At 57.4% G+C, this 14,374-nt stretch overlaps 1 protein-coding gene across 7 annotated transcripts in view; it reads right to left on the reverse strand.

Moving 5' to 3' along the window:
• RIPOR1 (RHO family interacting cell polarization regulator 1) overlaps nt 1–14,374 on the reverse strand; it is a 121,562-nt gene that overhangs the window by 50,625 nt on the left and 56,563 nt on the right. The window contains exons 1-2 of one of the 7 annotated variants that reach the window (XM_030581189.1): nt 4,986–4,993; nt 2,757–2,761 (exon numbers count right to left, since the gene is read on the reverse strand). The exons of the other annotated variants lie outside the window; for them this stretch is intronic. The gene's annotated coding sequence lies outside the window, so the exon portion shown is untranslated. Of the gene's footprint in view, nt 1–2,756; nt 2,762–4,985; nt 4,994–14,374 lie in introns of those variants that run through there. 7 annotated transcript variants of the gene reach the window in all.

Here is a 14,374-nt window from a genome sequence, read left to right on the forward strand (position 1 = left end):
GAATGTCTCCAAAGTAAGCAGTCTGTGACTTTTATAGGGGTTGTTATAAAATTGGATGGGTGGGGTTCTGTGGCCTGCCTTGTGCAGGAGGTCAGACTAGATGATCAGATTGGTCCCTTCTGACCTATGAGTCTATGAGTCTATGACTCAGGTACTGAGGAGAGACCGGGGTGCTAGTTTTTCTGAGCAGAACCACCCTATAACTGAACTCAGAAGGATGCAGGGGAGAGCAGGCAAACATCTCTAGATATTTTGGATATGACTTGTAGTCTCTTAATGGACTTGACATCTGATTCCATGTGGAAGCAGAGGTTGGTAATGGACCGACAAAAGAACCTTGAGTCTAACATGCTAGTGAAAACGGACGGTATCCCTTTAATACAGAGTCCAGCCTTTGAACTGGTAACAGTTGAGGATCTGAAAACTGGCTAGTGTCTGTGTTGATGCAAATTACCTGACTGACTGGGGGGAGAAAGACTCGCCTGTAGCTGTTAGCAAAAAGGACACACCCAGCCAGCCAATGGATTCTGTTACACCAAAGCGTTCAGATTTTCACCCTACTGGACAGGGAGGAAGGGAAGGAATAAACCATGCAAATAAAAGCCACAGGTTAACCCTAAAATACCAACCCCCCAAGAAAGTGGTTAAACTGAAAGCCTATGTTACGGAAGACCCTGAGGTCAAGAAAAAGCTACAAAGATTCAAAGGGGATATGGAACAAGCTGACCTAAAGAATGATTTGTCTAAACCAAAGGCTTGGCATGACAACGACGATTGTAAATGTACACTTGTGAAAATACTGAAGTTATTGCTAATGACTGTAACTAACTTGCTGCTGATACCAAAACCTGTAAAAATGTACAGTGCACGTTTTTGTTTTTTTTAAAAAAACCCTTGAACATGTTGGGGGTGATACATAAGAACTCAGTATGTTGTCAAAGCCTTCGCACTGTATAATTCCTGGCTGGTGGCAGCTTTACCAGGTCCAAGCTGGTAACTAAGCTTGGAGGTTTTCATGCTAACACCCATATTTTGGACGCTAAGGTCCAGATCTGGGAAGAAATGTTATGACAATGTTGTCAAAGCCTTCATGGTTATACTGTTTCATTACATGACAACACACACTATGTTAAAAGGCCTGGTGATACTGATATTTCACATAGTGCCTGTATCTGACCTTGAAACTGTACACAGCAGAAAAACCACTACACGTTTGAATTGCTGTGCACAAAGGGAAACTGAGGTACAACACCTCACCGCCTTCATGGCTGAATGCCAGAGTAAGTGCTCTCTGCAGAACATTTATGGCTATATTAAGTTAACACATAGACCAAACCCTGGAATCACTAAAGTGTTTCACAAAGTACAGACTAAAGTTTTGGCTGGGGCCAAAGCAGGCATCAATAATTTGGCATTACAAAGAATTCAGTGTAAACACAGCTCATAGCAGTAATGGAAGGTACTTAAGCTGTATCCAGGAGCTCCAATTTTGCCCTTCCACTCCAGTCTCACGTTGGGGGTGTGACACATGGCAAGAAAAGTTTAAACATCCTGCAAAATGAATAACCCACAGAACACATGTGGGGAGATAATGTTTTTGTGTATTTATATATGTATGAGTAGGGTGGACAATGTAATCAACACTCCCTGTCCATGCTGTATTCTGATAATTCAGAGGTCAAAAGAACATTGCGAACACAGGATCTCTCTGTACTCATCTCTCTTTGAAATGTACTGGGAATGGTGAAGGAACAAGCAAATGGCCTTATGTTAATCTGTAAGTGAGGGATCTCCTTCAAAGTCATCCTAAAAGGGGAGAGGGATAGCTCAGTGGTTTGAGCATTGGCTTCCTAAACTCAGGGTTGTGAGTTCAATCCTTGAGGGGGCCACTTAGAGATCTGGGATTAATTCAGTCCTTGGTCTTGCTAGTGAAGGCAGGGGGCTGGACTTTCCCTTCCACTTCTAGAAGATTAGTATATCTCCTATTATAGTTATTACCTTTTGTTCCCTAAGGAATTCCAACTTGTCAAAAGTCATGAAATTGGATAAAAGATCCTTGGATCCTGATTCTGTCATCTCAGATCTGCTTAGACTTCATCAGGGGAAGTCTGAGTTGCAAGACTGAAGTCCTGGTTCTGCTAGTATTGCCCTGAATATGAGATTTCGACATTCAACTATGATCTATGACAGCCCACAGGACTGCCACCCCCATGGCACCGTGGGCCCCACGCTGCGCCTGGAAGCAACCAGCACCACTTCCGGGGCAGGGAGGGGGCTCCGCACGCTGCCCTCACTTGCAGGCACCACCCCTCACAGCTCCCATTGTCCGGGAACGGGGAACCGCGGCCAATGGGAGCTTCGGGGGAGATACCCGCAGGTGAGGGCAGCATGTGGAGACCTCTGTCCATCCGTCCCCCCTCTCCCAGGGGCTGCAGGGAAGTGGTGCCGGCCGCTTCCAGGAGTGGCATGGCGCAGGGTCAGGGCAGGCAGGGAGCCTGTCTTAGCCTGGCTGCCACCCCAGAGCCACTCCAGGTAAGTGGTGCTGGGCCAGAGCCTGCACCTCAACCCCCTGCCCTGATCCTTCTCCTGCACCCCAACCCACTGCCCTGAGCCCCCTCTCACACCCCACACCCCTCCTGCACCCCCACCTCTTGCCCTGAGCCCCTTCCTACACCCCAACCCCCTGCCCTGAGCCCCCTCATACAGCCCACACCCGTGCACCCCAACTCCTTGCCCTGAGCCTTCCTGCACACCACATGTCCTCCCACACTCCGCAATCCCTCCCGCACCCCAACTCCCTGCCCCAGCCCTACATTGATGGCCCTGCTTGCAAATTCCCCACCCAGATGTGGCCCTCAGGCCAAAAAGTTTGCTCACCCCTGACCTATGAACTGAATTCTGAAGGAACTCTTTGCAACTACAAAACTCCTAATCTCTGCTGTCAATCTGAACCTCAATTAATTGAACTCATGTCTGTATGTATATTGATCTTTTAGCCAGCCTCTCTCTCTCTTGATTTTTTAATACATTTTAGTTTAGTTCACAAGAATTGGCTGTAGTGTGTATTTGGGTAAGATCTGAAACGTTCGCTAACCTGGGAGGTGATATGTCCGATCACTCGGGATTGGTAGAACCTTTTCTTTTATGTGATGAAATGATATTTTCAGAAATCATCATATTTGATGTGGGTACCTGGATGGAGGCCTGAGGCTGCATCATTTTAAGGGAACTGTGTTGTTTGGATTTCTGAGTAACCCCCAGTGAGGTAATAAAGAAGCTGCTCTATGCTGGTTTGGTGAATCGAAGTATTGGAATATTCAGCAGCTTTTGGGGTTTGGCTGCCCCATTCTTTGCAGCTCACCCTAATTGAGTGACCACAGCTGGCCCCCACTAGGACCTCAGTAACAGCCCCACTCTAGGGTTGCCAACTTTCTACTCGCACTAAACTGAACAACTTTGCCAAACCCTCTACCCCTTCTCTGAGGCCCCGCCTCTGCCCTAACCATTCTCAGAGGCTCCACCCCCCGTTCACTCCATCCCCCCTCCCTCTGTCACTCACCCTCTCACTTTCCCCTTTTTCACCAGGGTGGGGCAGGGGGTTGGGTTGAGGGTTAGGACTCCAGGGTGGGGCTGGGGATCAGGGGTTTGGGATGCAGAAGAGGGCTCCGGGATGGGGTCGAGGGGTAATTGAGTGGGAGGGGGATCAGGACTGGGGCACGGGAGGGGATGAGGGGTGCAGGCTCTGGGCAGCACTTACCTAAGGCATCTCCCAGAAGCAGCAGCATATCCCTGCCCCCAGTTCCTATGGGGAGGTGCAGCAGGCAACTCTGCGTGCTGCCTGGTCCCCAGGCTCCGTCCCTGCAGCTCCCATTGGCTGTGGTTCCTAACCAATGGGAGCTGCTGAGCTGGCACTTGGGGTGGGGACAGCATGTGGAGCCCCCTGGGTGCCCCTACGCATAGGAGCTGGAGAGAGGACATGCCACTGCTTCTGGGAGCCACACGGAGCCATGGCAGGCAAGGAGCCTTCCTTAGCCCCAGTGCACCGCCAACTAGGTGACCAGATGTCCCGATTTTATAGGGACTGTCCCAATTTTTGGGTCTTTTTCTTATATAGGCTCCTATTACCCCCCACACCCTGTCCTGATTTTTCACGCTTGCTGTCCGGTCACCCTACCGCCAACTGAACTTTTAACGGCCCAGTCAGTGGTGCTGACTGGAGCTGCCAAGGTCCTTTATGACTGGGTGTTCTGGTAGAAAACCAGACATCTGGCAACCCGACTTCACTCCCCGAACGGTGCCCCCAGAGAGGCCTCTGGCTGAGGGCAGGAAGGGGTCTAAACGGTGGGGAGTTTCTCCTGGAACAATGCCACGGTAAGGGAGGTATCCCTAAGCAGCGGCACCCTAACAAGAGCCCATCAGCAGCCTACCAGGACCCTGAAAGCTGCATCACTGCAGCAGGGCACAGCCAACCTCCTGCTCCCATTTTTAACAGGGAGGTGCGGCCAATGAGGACTACAGGTCCCAGCATGCACTGCAGCAAAGGCGCCTGCTCGAGGAGCACTGTACTATGGGACTTGTAGTCCATGTCAGCTGCACCACCATAATAAAGGGTGCGGTTGAGCCAGCTGCCTCTGCTCCCATGCCCATGTAGGGAGCATGATGGTGGGGCACATCCCCCATGTCTCAGCCTCCCGCAGCTCTGCCCCTACAGCTCCAGAGGGGAAGGCCCCAAGAGGAAGAGCCCAGCCCCCAGCCAGGAAGAAAAGGAAAAGCCGCCTCCCTCCCGGCTCCTTTCCTGTTTGCTGCCGTTTTTAGAGTGGGGGAGGGAGTCCAGGAGGCACAATGCGTAAGGGGAACCTCTCCCACGAGGCTAGGGAGAGCAGGTCCCCACCCCTCCTCAGCAGGGGCCCGAAGGCTAAGTGTTGTGGGCAGGAGCCCAGCAGCAGAGCCGTGCGGGAGGATCAGGCTTTCAGCATCACAGGCACCGTTGCCCAGGCAGCCCGTGCCCCATTTCACTGCTGGCACAGGCACGCCCCAAACGCCTTTCAAGCCAGCCGAGGTCTCCCAGCCCTTCCCAGAAGATGAAACGGGGGCTGCACCTCTGCGCTCTCCCCAAACTAGGAACCCGGCATCCCACGGACAAGGCACAGTCACATCCGTGACCCTAGTTCTGCTCAGGAGAGGGGCCCCACCGCTCACGAGCGCCTCAGCTGCGGCCTCCCAGCGGCAGCACTACAGCTCTGCACACAGCCGGCAGCTCCCAAACCCGGCAGGACGCCCGACAGGCCCAGGCCCAGGCCCAGCTAGGCAGGGTCCGAGGAGCACCCTCTCCCCCGCCCAGAAGCAGCCCCACAATCAGCAAAGCCACTGACTCTGGGGAGTCGCAATTAGAGCAAATGGGCCAGCAGCACAGGATGCAGCCCAGTTAATTAGCCAGTGGGACGCCCAGCCTAGCAAAAGCCCAGGCAGCCTAATTAGCTTCCTGGCAGAGTGGGATTGAGCCCAGAGACAGCTGGCCAATGGCGCCACCTTCAGGGAACAAGGACGTTAGACTTGGAAACGGTCTAATAACCCCCGACTTCCCCGGGGCAGGGCCAGCAACATCATGGACCCACACGCCCACTCCCCAGGGCCTGCAACGGTCTCTAGGGTACCTACAGCAGGAAAAGTTCCATCAGCCCGTGGGAGCAGGAGCCTCTGACCTAGTGCTTCCCGCCAACCATTCCCTCCAGCCAGGCCCTCTCCAGCCTCCCGGCACCAGGCTCGCTCCACAGGCCAGGGCTTCCCCATTTCCCTGGGCCTGGGGAGAATGGTCCATGCTGAGCTCACTGCCAGGAACTTCTCCAGTGAGTCAGCTGGATCCCAGCCGCTGCTCTGGCTGTGCCACTCCCTGCGGGCTGTTCAGACCCTGCAGATGCTTGGCAGGCTGTTCCCATTGCCCCCTGCAGTATGCAATTAGCCACGCTCCCGCCAGCCCTCCTTGGCACTGGCTTCTGGTCTCTGAATCCATCACTGGCGTCTTCCCATTCCAAGCTGAGCTTCCCTGGCGTGGGAAGAATCTGCACCAGGCAGCATGCAGCTGCTCCCTGTACCAGCCCTTCAGCGCACAGCACCTGCACCGGCCTTGGAAGAACTCACCTTGCTGTGGCGCATCCCGGCTCTCCTCTGGGCCTGGCAGGGGCCTGTTCCCATTTGGGGGATCCCGATAGGGGATAGGAAGCCCTGCAAGAGCCTCTCGGGGAGCAAAGCAGCAGGGGCGGCACAAGGCAAACTACAGTGCAGCTGTGACCCCTGCAAACGTGAAGAATGGGGAAGTACCCAGGGAGTGAGGGGAGTTTCACCTTCTCCCCCAATTCCCCAGGACTCCCTGGAGCCACTGCTTCATACAGCCGTGCCAGAAACTGGGGGATAGGTACCAGAGGGCTTGCAACAGCGTCATGAGACGGTACGGATGTGGGGCAGGACTGCATGGGCACGCTGCCCCGGTGGCACTTCCACCAGCGTTCTCAGCCATGGCATGGGTCTCTAGGGCACGGGCAGCCCCTCAGCCAGAGTGTCATGGAGTCCCCGGGCGATGCTCTGGAACCGCTCCCCACAAAGCCAGGCAGGACTTTGGGGAGCCTCCTCTCCCTTGGAGCAGACTGTTTTCAGGGCAAGAAGCTCACACGTCTTCACCTCTCCTTGGAGCATTCAGCATATGCCCCTCTGTGCGCTTCCCACAATAAGCCCTCCCTTGCGGGGTCCTGGGGAAGCCACAGGGTCCTGCACCCCCACTTGGCAGTCAGACGTGACCCTCAGCCAGCCAGTAACACAGAGGTTTATTCGATGACAGGAACAGGGTCTAAAACAGAGCTTGTAGGTACCGCGAACCGGACCCCCGGGTCCATTCTGGGGGGCAGTGAGCCAGACCCCCACATCTGCACTTCACTTCTCCTCCCCAGCCAGCTCCAGACTAACAACCCCCTCCAGCCCCTCCTCTGCTCAGCTCCTTTCCCGAGCCAGGAGGTCACCTGATCTCTGTCTCCAACACCTTCAGCTGGCACCTTTGCAGGGGAGGGGCCCAGGCCATCAGTTGCTAGGAGACAGAGTGTCAGGCATTGAGGTGCACTGGCCCTTTGCTCTGCAGGAATCACACACCCTTATTCCACCACCTAGATACTTCAGAACTGCCTAGGGGACACTGAGGCACCAACACGGTATTCAGAGAAAACATTAAGAACGTTCCCAGTTCAGCACACACGACTTCTGCGCTGCCTCCACCAAGGCCCAGTTCCCTCTGGCGCCCCTGCAGGGCTCAGTCGCCCCCGCCAAAGCCTAGTCCCCTCCAGTGCCCCCTGCAGGGCTCAGTCACCCCCCGACACCCAGTCTCCTCCGGCACCCCCCACAGGGCTCAGTCACCCCCCGCTGACACCCAGTCCCCTCTGGCGCCCCCCGCAGGGTTCAATCGCCCTCTCCGGCGCCCCCGCAAGGTTCAGTCAGCCCCCTCCGACACCCAGTCCCCTCTGGCGCCCCCCGCAGGGCTCAATCGCCCCCGCCGACACCCAGTCCTCTCCGGCGCCCCCGCAGGGTTCAATCAGCCCCTGCCGACACCCAGTCCTCTCTGGCGCGCCCCGCAGGGCTCAATCGCCCGCGCCGACACCCAGTCCTCTCCGGCGCCCCAGCAGGGTTTAGTCAGCCCCTGCCGACACCCAGTCCCCTCTGGCGCGCCCCGCAGGGCTCAATCGCCCCCGCCGACACCCAGTCCTCTCCGGCGCCCTCGCAGGGTTCAGTCACCCCCGCCGACACCCAGTCCCCTCTGGCGCCCCTAGCTGGGCTCAGTCGCACCCGCCGAAGGCCAGTCCCCTCCGGCGCCCCCCACAGGGCTCAGTCACACCCGCCGAAGCCCAGTTCCCTCCGGTGCCCCCCGCCGGGCTCAGTCACCCCCCACCGACACCCAGTCTCCTCCGACGCCCCCCACAGGGTTCAGTCACCCCCCGCTAACACCCAGTTCCTTCCGGCACCCCCGCAGGGTTCAGTTGTCCCCGCCAACACCCAGTCTCCTCCGGCACCCCCGCCCACACTCAGTCCCCTCCGGCTCCCCCTGCAGAAGTTAATCACAATGCTGACGGCTTTCCCTACACCTAGGCTGAGCCAACACTGAACAGGCGGGATCCCCCACAGCCTGGGGGCCATCGTTTTCATCCTGCCTCCCAAAACATGGTCCGGAACAGGGAGAGGGGCTCTATGAGAAAACTCCCTGAGGTTCACCTCCACTTCAATTGCCTAATAATAATCCCGAGCGCTGAGCTAGACCTTTCCACCATTTCACAGGGAGGGAAATTGAGGCACACAGCAGGGAAGTGACTTGTCCAAGGTGGCCCAGCCAGCCACTGGACCCGGGTTTGCCAGAGCTGACACTCTCACCCTTCATGCCTACCTGCCCAATGCAAACGCTGCCCCCAGTACCAGGCCTGCTCAGCCTGGACCTGCCAGAGCAGCGCCATTCAGGATCCAGCTGTGCCCTGCCTGAGGAGACCCAGTGGAGAAGTGCCACCCACTCAGCAGGGGCAATTGGAGGAGGAAGCATCTGATGTTCACAGCCCCTTTGAAGTGGAGCTAATAGCAGCAGAGCCGGGCCCTGGCTGCGTATCACTAAGGAGGTTTCCAGGGCACTCAGCCTCCGGGGAGAGGCACCCACGTAAGGCTGAGGACAGACGGAAGGGAGGTGTTTCTAAAAGATCATTCCGCCAGTCCCTGCTTGTATTAACCATGGCTCTGACCCAGGCTGGCAATCCAGGTGCTTCAAAAGGAAGGTGCAGACAGTCCCAGGGAGCCCCTAGCTCAGCCATTGCAGTTAGAGGTGGGCTGGGGCCCAGATGTGGGAGAAGGAAGAGCCCTTCACAAACTATTGGGGGTTCTAAATATTTACTGTAACCAGCTGTTCTTGTTCCCAGTCTCAACGTCTAATCCCTCCTGACGCCTGCTGAGCTCTGGGCCACAATATCATGTGGCAGTGAGTTCCACAGGCCAATTGCGCACTGCATGAAACAGCATTTCCTTTCATCAGTTTTACAGCTGCTGCCTGTCAGGGTCACTGACCAGCCCCTGCTTGGCATCTACATTCCCAGGGGCCATCTCCTCTCTCAGGAAACCTTCACAGGAGCATGGCTCTGCAGGCTGGTGAGCAATACCTCTCAGGAGATCCATGCCACGCGTACAGGCAGCGCTCCAAGAGACAGCACATGTGGGAGCTTAATGTCTAGCACAGAGGACGCAGCGGTGCACAGAGCACCTTCGGGTTCCTCTGGGTCTCTCACTGGATAGCAAGAGCCTTCACTAGTGCATGACTGTGGGAGCAGGTTTATTTATGGGGCTGGAAATACCTAGGTCATTCGGGCCACGTGTGGGAGGACCAGCATGGCTGGGAGTTAAAGGTAACCTGGGGCCGGGGGGAATCCTGGGCATCGTCCCCTTTTACGTCTTTCCAAGAGAGAACAGCTGGGAAAGGGCTGGGGGCAAAACAACAGGGTTATTGCTCGTTTCCTGCTTTAGAATTAAGAACATAAGAACAGCCAGAGTGGATGAGACCAAAGGCCCATCCAGCCCAGTGTCCTGTCTGCTGACAGTGGCCAGTGCCAGGTGCCCCAGAGGGAATGAACAGAACAGGGAATCATAAAGTGATCCATCCCGTCGCTCATTCCCAACTTCTGGCAAACAGAGGCTAGGGACATCATTCCTGCCTGTCCTGCCTAATAGCCATTGATGCACCTGTCCTCCAGGAACTTACCTAGTTCTTCTTTGAACCCTAGTATAGTTTTGGCCTGCACAACTCCTCTGGCAAGTCCCACAGGCTGACTGTGAAGAAATACTTTCTTTTGTTTTAAATCTGCTGCCTGTTAATTTCATGGGGTGACCCCTCCTTCTTGTGTTATGTGAACGAGTAAATAACACTTCCTTATTTACCTTCTCCACACCAGTCATGATTGTATAGACCTCTACCATATCCCCCAGTCGTCTCTTTTCCAAGCTGAAATGTCCCAGTCTTACTAATCTCTCCTCTTATGGAAGCTGTTCCACACCCGTAATCATTTTTGCTGCCCTTCTCTGTACCTTTTCCAATTCCAATACACCTTTCTTGAGATGGGGTGACCTCTGGTCTGCACGCAGTATTCAAGATGTGGGGGTATCATGGATTTATATAGAGGCAATTGAGGTGTTGTCTCCCTTGGAAGACTCTAGGGTGACTGGAGAAGGGGGGATATGACATCACCCAGACACAGCCAAGCCACCACTGTTATACAACAGTCCTGCCCAGTGGGAAATCTGTGGGCCAGGCAGGAACCGAACCCAGTTCCCCCTGGGTTCCAGTCCAGTGTCCACTCCCCACTCCACGCCCCTCTCAGCATCCATCTGGTGACTGACCAATGCAGGGGTACTACAGCACGGAACCATGGAGTTCACGACTGGATCACAATGCACATGCACAAGGGGCAGAGTTAAGGTTGCCCGGGCAGCCTTAATACTAGCATTTTCTAGCTTCTGAGCACTCGGCTCTGCACACTGACCAGTCTGAGGATCAACGTGCAAAGGGAAGCCTTCCCTAAAGGAGTGCTTTAGGGCAGTGGTCTCCAAACTTTTTTGATCGTGCACCCCATCAGTAAAAAAATTTTGAGCATGCACCCCCTGGCACCCTCTACCATTTTTGCCGCCCCAAGAAAAAAGAAGAAGAAAAAAGCCACCCAAACTGTCGAAGAGCTGCTGCTCTGGCAGTGCTCCTCCTGCCGCGCACCCTGGAGGATCCTCACGTGCACCTCAAGCCACGGGGACTGTGGCACAGCAGACTCTTGCTTCCTAAGACCACAGCATTGGCACGTCCCCTTGGGCGCTGGCCCCGACGGGGAAGGTGCAGGACAGAGAGCTACTGGACTGGCTGAGACGCACGCGGCCAGTGACCTTTTACACAGGTCTGATCCCCCCAGCACAGGATAGGAGGGGAAAGGGGTCAATTCTCCCTGCAGCCCAGCCACGCGGAGCCGGCACACAGCATGTGCCCTGACAGGGGCAGCAGTTCTGTTCCGGGCCGGCTTGTTTGTTCTCCTTAAATCTTGACAAGAACACCAGGCTAAAGCAGATGGAAAGGGCACAAGGGATGAGCGATGGATCCTCCCTGCTGCCCAGCTCCCAGCGGGCTGATGCAGAGGCCCCCGGCTGTCAGGAGCCCTGGCAAAGCCAGGGACCTGTGGGCTGAGGGTCCCCCTCCTGCCCTAGGCTAGGCACCCTGGGACCTATCCAGAGCCTCTGCCTTTCACTTCTCCCTCTCGCCACAGGCTCCTGTTAACCCCTTGGTGACCGGCAGCCCACACTCAGTGCAGGAGGCTCTGATCTCTGCACCAGGCTAGTTGGCAAATTCCCAGCAGGAGTCTCCTTCGGCTGTACCCCAGGAAATGCAGGGTCCCAGAGCCCAGGCTCCAGCCTGAGCGGCTACATGCAGTTCACAGCCCCACCGCCCAAGCCCCGGGCCACAGAGTTTGAGGCCAGAAGGGAGCCCCAGAGCATCCTTCCTGACCCCCTGTATAGCACAGGCCCCAGCACCTGCACAACAACCGGACTGAGACCAAGCGTTACAGCCCTCAGGAGAGGACGGCCCTGTGCCAGGTAGAGAATGGGGAGTGAGGCTCACCAATGTCCGGAAAACAACACAAGAGCTACACCCCAATAATCCTGTCAAGTGACCCCCACCCGCTGCCGAGCCAGGCGACAAAACTCCACGTCCTGCCAACCTGACCTGGGGGAAATTCCACCAGCCCCACAGTGAGCCCCGACCCTGTGAGCAGGAACCAGCCAGCCAACCCCGAGGGGGAGAGCTCCAGGTGCAACCCCAGAGCCCCGCCGCCCCTGCCCAGTGGCCCAGCCCCAGCCCTGGTCAGACCTGCTGCTTCAGGAGGAGACGCTGGGGGTGAGGGGTGGAAAACCCCTTCCCAACGCTGAAGTCCTGCAGCATGAGCTATAGAAACATCAGACAAACCGGGAAAGACCCAGGGCTGCCTGGCCCCTACCCTGTTGCTGCGGAAGGAGAGAAGCCAACACAAAACAGATCACGTGGGGGGAGGAATAAAAATCCAGAATACATGGGGGGATCCCTTCCTGACCCCTGCCAGGGGCTGCCTGAAGCCCTGCAGCATGAGCGAGGGCAGCGGTTCGCAAACGTTTGTACTGGTGACCTCTTCACACAGCAGCCTCTGAGGGCGACCCCCCTTACACATTAAAAACACTTGATATATTTAACACCATTATAAATGCTGGACACAAAGCGAGGTTTGGGGTGGAGGCTGACAGCTCACAACACCCCCTCCCCCCCATGTAATAACCTCGCAACCCCCGAGGGGTCCCAACCCCCAGTTTGAGAACCCCTGAGCTATAGGAACATAAGACGAAGCAGGATTGAGCCCCTGGGCTGCTGAGCCCCGCTGCCCGCCACAGAGCCTGAGCAGACGATAACACAGGCAGCAAGCCGGTCGGCCGGCCAGCAGGACAGGTACAAGGGGCACCAAGGGCTGCCCATGCTGGAGGTGAGCCCCTCGCCTGACTCTGCTCCCTTCACCAAAGAGCAAGGTCTTGTTCTCCTCGGATGGGATCCACAAACCCAGATCAGACAGTACCGGTCCTAGGACTCCCTGCGGAATCCTATCCCAGCCCTCGAGAACACTTCCCCACACCGGAAACCCCCACTCCGCCTCCTGCGCCACAGAGCCCCCCTCACCCCGCCCCTGCGCCAGAGCTGCCCTTGCCCGACCCTTGTGGTAGAGATCCCCCTCACTCCACCTCCTGCGCCACAGAGCCCCCCCTCGCCCCACCCTGCTTCCTATACCAGAGCCCCCGTTACCTTCCCCCTGTGCCAGAGCCCCCTCTCTGCCCCACTCCTGTGCCAGAGACCCCCTTCACCCCACCAAGCCCCCTGCACCAGAGACCCCCTCACTCTCTCCCTGCGCCAGAGCCCCCTCACCCTGCCTCCTGCACCACAGAGCCCCCCCTTCACCCCACCCAGCTCCTTGCACCAGAAACCCCCCTCACTCTCCCCCTGTGCCAGAGCCCCCCCTCATCCTATCCCTGAGCCAGAGCACCCCTTCACCCTACCCAGCTCCCTGCCCCAGAGACCCCCTCACCCCACCTCCAGCACCACAGGGCTCCCCCTTCACCCCACCCTGCTCCCTGCACCAGAGACCCCCTCACTCTCCCCCTGTGCCAGAGCCCCCCCTTCACTGCACTCCCTGCCAGAGACCCCTTCGCCCCACCCTGCTCCCTACACTAGGGACCCCCTCACTCTCCCCCTAAGCCAGAGCTCCTCTTCACCCCACCCAGCCCCCTCGCCCTGCCCAATGCACTGGCACTAAGAGCTGGTGCCGGCACAGGGCAGTGCCTGCTCCCTGGAGTGCGTGCTCCATCTCTTGCCCCCGGGCAGGGAGGATGAGACCTCAACCAGGCTCTTTGGTGCACAGCTCGTGATCCACCCTGCAGGCATATGGGCAGTGCGCTCACCCCAGGCGTTGGCAGCCATCTCCTGGGCAATGCAGAGCACCCGGCCTGACAGCTCCCCGGCCCTTGCCTTCGTTCACACTGGCTGCTGATCCCATGGCACCTGGCCCTAGACATGACCCAGGCTGGAGCTCCTGCCCCACGCCCAGGTTGGGGTAAACATGTTGCACACGGACCCACGCTTTCCACAGGGACACCAAGCACTTTGGAACTGCTGGGCCAGCTCACTTCCTGGCCAGCCAGTGCACATCTGGCGCCCCTGGGGACATCTGGGCTCCCTCTCCAAGGGGAGCCAGAGGCCCCAGCCTGGCAGGACAGAGCATGCAGGTAATTGAGTTACATGAATATCCACCCCCAGTGCCTCCTATGCAGAGCAGGGCGCCAGGGGAGGGTAGGAGCCCAGCCCCATGGGGGAACAGGGGCAGGGGACAGTGGGAGGGCTGCCTGATGGAGGAAGGTGGGGGGGCAGGGATGACACAGGTCGGCTGGTGGAGGGCAGAGGAAAGGGGGCAGGGACACAGGTGGGGCTGGTGGGAGGGATCGGAGCTGCTGGCCAGGGCGGCAGCCAGGTGCAAGGCAAACAGCCGCTGGGGTTCCTAAAGTGCTCTCCCCAGACCCTGCTAGACGACCCAGGCTTTATCCCAGCCTCGGGCTGGCAGGCCTGGCCCTCCCTCAGTTAGCGCTGTCTGAGCCCCCACAAGATGGAGACCAAAGCCAGCAGCAGGAGGCTGGCTCAGGTGCCCCCCATGGGGAGCTGTTCAGGTGCAGAGTTGTCTGCCTGGAAGTGTCCCGTGCTGCTGGCAGCCCCCGCAGCTGCCAGAGCCACCTGCCAAGAAACGGCCCTGATGCAGAGGGCAGGTGC

This window comes from Gopherus evgoodei, chromosome 12 (genome assembly GCF_007399415.2).
Source record: "Gopherus evgoodei ecotype Sinaloan lineage chromosome 12, rGopEvg1_v1.p, whole genome shotgun sequence".
Taxonomy (NCBI): domain Eukaryota; kingdom Metazoa; phylum Chordata; order Testudines; family Testudinidae; genus Gopherus; species Gopherus evgoodei.